The sequence below is a fragment of the Schistocerca cancellata genome, chromosome 10 (assembly GCF_023864275.1).
Source record: "Schistocerca cancellata isolate TAMUIC-IGC-003103 chromosome 10, iqSchCanc2.1, whole genome shotgun sequence".
NCBI classification, from domain to species: Eukaryota; Metazoa; Arthropoda; class Insecta; order Orthoptera; family Acrididae; genus Schistocerca; species Schistocerca cancellata.
This window is the reverse complement of record NC_064635.1, coordinates 221,696,742-221,700,491: the sequence shown is the minus strand read 5'-3', so window position 1 is coordinate 221,700,491 and position 3,750 is coordinate 221,696,742. Positions and strand designations below refer to the sequence as shown.

At 46.7% G+C, this 3,750-nt stretch overlaps 1 non-coding gene across 1 annotated transcript; it reads right to left on the bottom strand.

Annotated features, from left to right (window-relative positions):
• Positions 1–502: 502 nt before the first annotated feature.
• On the bottom strand, positions 503–574 carry Trnad-guc (transfer RNA aspartic acid (anticodon GUC)). Its single transcript has one exon. It is a non-coding gene; the product is annotated as a tRNA-Asp (tRNA).
• Between the last annotated feature and the right edge of the window lie 3,176 nt (positions 575–3,750).

Sequence of the window (3,750 nt, the reverse complement as noted above, 5' to 3'; positions counted from 1 at the left end):
TCATTTCTGCAAACCCTTACATAAAGAACTGAACATCACAAGTCTGACTTAATTAGTGCTGACAAATCATAAAAAGATTGAAACAAATTCATATTAACATCTCAGACAACAAATTTAAGTACTCGCATGGCGATAAAGAATAATAAAGTTTACCTTAAACTGCATACTACATGGCAATGAACTGCGCTGCACCAGCGGCCATCGCTATTGCTCTTACGTGACTATCAACTGTACTGTAGCGGTGAGCTGCTACGACTGCTCCATTACAACGAACTATTGCGACTGCTCTGTAGGAGCGAGCGATTATTACTGCTGCCGACACTGCTCTGACCTGCGATTGTATTGCAGAAGAGATGTTTATATGGCAGGCAGCGCTTGAGCAATACGTCGAAATTACATGTGCTCCAGTATGGTAGTGAACAGTAAACCTCTTACATAATGAACCCCTTACACCATAGTGCCTAGAGCCATTTGAACCATTTGATTGTAAAGGCGAAAATTTCTCCCCGGCCGGGAATCGAACCCAGGTCTCCCGCGTGACAGGCGGGGATACTAACCATTATACTACCGAGGAGCGGGATGGTTTAACCCAAAATCTATGACCACGCATGGGAACGCATTTTCCTATTCCCTCAGTTTTACGTACTATGAGAAGTAACTCGGTTGATGGCGGAGGACCGAGTACTCTCGCGTAATGAACTACACTGAAATAATGCACTAGCTGTACAGCCCACGAGGGCTGGTCTGCGTCTCATCGATGTCGCGAGCTCTGGTAGTTTCTCTGCCGCCACTCAGTCACGAGTCAGCCTCTCGTGGACAGACCACCGCCCATTTAGGACTGGGACGTCTATTCGAGGCTGGGGGAAGCCTCCTTGCCGCAGGCAACAACCTTATCGTAGACGATGGCCACAATAAGACCACACATTTGTGGCCAAGGAATAATACGTTACACGTCCATAACCAGGAACATTCAGTAATTAAAGAGACGAATTGAAGTAGAAAAAAATGTATTTTTACAAAGACTTTTACTCCTTCTCAACATAATCCCCTTCAATTTGACACACTTTTCTCGATGGCGAACTAGTTTCGTTATAACTGATGCAAAGAAGTCTTTGTCTTGTTGTTTGAGACACTTGGCCACAAATTCATTGTCCTGATCGTTGTTGCTGAACGTTTTTCCACGTAATGCCTCATTGAGTCGTCAAAATAAATGAAAATCCGAGGAAGTCCTACCTGGTTCAAAATGGTTCAAATGGCTGTGAGCACTGTGGGACTTAACTTCTGAGGTCATCAGTCCTCTAGAACTTGGAACTACTTAAACCTAACTAACCTAAGGACATCACAGGCATCCATGCTCGAGGCGGGATTCGAACCTGCGACCGTAGCGGTCGTGCGGTTCCTGACTGTAGCGCCTAGAACCGCTCGGCCACCCCGGCCGGCTCCTATCTGGACTTTAGGGAATGAGATAGTATCTCCCAACCCATTTTTTGAATGGTTTCTTGGGTCAGCTGGCAGGTGTTGAAGCGAGCATTATCACGTAGCAGCCTCAAGCCTTTTCCCTGCTAGGTTTACTTTGTTCATCAGTGTGTCTGAGTAGGAGGCACTGTTTATTGTACGCTGATCGTCCAAATAATCACAAAAGACGACCCCGTGGGCGTCTTAAAACACGGTCAATACGACTTTTCCCACTAATGCTTGCATTCCGAATTTCTTTCGGACAGTTGAGCTGGTGTGGCGCAGTTCCATTCTTTGTCTTTTGGATTCTGTTTCAAAATGCTGAACCCACGTTTCATCACACGCTAAAATCTTATTTAGAGAAGCGTCGCCTTCTCTTCCAAAGCGTTATATCAAGAGTGTAAACACTTTGAGTCATGTTTCCTTGTGTTGTTGCGTTAACTCTTCCGGAACCCACCGTGTGCTTGATTTGCTGTACTTGAGTTTGTTACTGACAATATTATGAACCGCGCCAGTACTCACTGCAACTGTTTTTGCTGTATTTTCAGCTGTAATATGTCAGTGTTAAAGAATAATGTCGTCCATGTGGGTGTCAAACGAAGGAGCTGACACTTCAATATGCCGTCCAGGACGTTGCTCGCTATTCACTGAGTTTCGACCATTTCTAAATTGCTCTACCCACTTTTAAAAATTTCTGCACTTCATACGACTTACACCATACTGTAAAATCATTCGGCAAAAGATTTTAGCCTGTCTTTCGCCTTAAGAAAGTGTAAAACGAGTCACTGAAAATTGTTCAAGTGGCGTGGAAACTTCAAGCAGAAACTCCATCGTTAACTACAATACTGAAAACATAAATAAAACAATTTTTATCTGTCAGCTGTTGGCGTCACATCCCAGTGATGAAAATACAAAACCCCACGTACAAAATGTTTCATTTCCCTATTAATTTGTCTCTTTAATTGTTAAGTGCCCCTCGTAGATAATGCAAATGAACTATATTCCCTTCTAGGAGTATCTTACTGTTGATCGCTGGCAGGCAAAAGGTTGCAAGCAACCAGGGAAAAAGCGTTAGCCATTCTGTTTTCCAGAAGGGTAGCTGAGTAAATGCATGTAAACTTAGCTGCTTGTGGGAGCAAAATAGTGAGCGCCAATATGGAGTTCTGGAGATACGGAGGATTTAAGTTTGCACTTGATCCACAAATCTGAATAATTTTATTCTAACATTTGTTTTTTTTTCTGGATGACTTTTAATATCTATATTCTAACATACAGACAGCAAAAGAACAAGAAACAGACTGTCACACATGAAATACACTAAAATAAACACATTATTGTAGTGGAGATACCATGATGTTACCAAAATCACATTTGCTAACGACAAAACATAACGACAGATAATCGTATGAGAAAATTTCCACAAAGTTACTAGGAAACTCAACCGCATAGCTCATTGGTGCAAAATACACTCCTGGAAATGGAAAAAAGAACACATTGACACCGGTGTGTCAGACCCACCATACTTGCTCCGGACTCTGCGAGAGGGCTGTACAAGCAATGATCACACGCACGGCACAGCGGACACACCAGGAACCGCGGTGTTGGCCGTCGAATGGCGCTAGCTGCGCAGCATTTGTGCACCGCCGCCGTCAGTGTCAGCCAGTTTGCCGTGGCATACGGAGCTCCATCGCAGTCTTTAACACTGGTAGCATGCCGCGACAGCGTGGACGTGAACCGTATGTGCAGTTGACGGACTTTGAGCGAGGGCGTATAGTGGGCATGCGGGAGGCCGGGTGGACGTACCGCCGAATTGCTCAACACGTGGGGCGTGAGGTCTCCACAGTACATCGATGTTGTCGCCAGTGGTCGGCGGAAGGTGCACGTGCCCGTCGACCTGGGACCGGACCGCAGCGACGCACGGATGCACGCCAAGACCGTAGGATCCTACGCAGTGCCGTAGGGGACCGCACCGCCACTTCCCAGCAAATTAGGGACACTGTTGCTCCTGGGGTATCGGCGAGGACCATTCGCAACCGTCTCCATGAAGCTGGGCTACGGTCCCGCACACCGTTAGGCCGTCTTCCGCTCACGCCCCAACATCGTGCAGCCCGCCTCCAGTGGTGTCGCGACAGGCGTGAATGGAGGGACGAATGGAGACGTGTCGTCTTCAGCGATGAGAGTCGCTTCTGCCTTGGTGCCAATGATGGTCGTATGCGTGTTTGGCGCCGTGCAGGTGAGCGCCACAATCAGGACTGCATACGACCGAGGCACACAGGGCCAACACCCGGCATCATG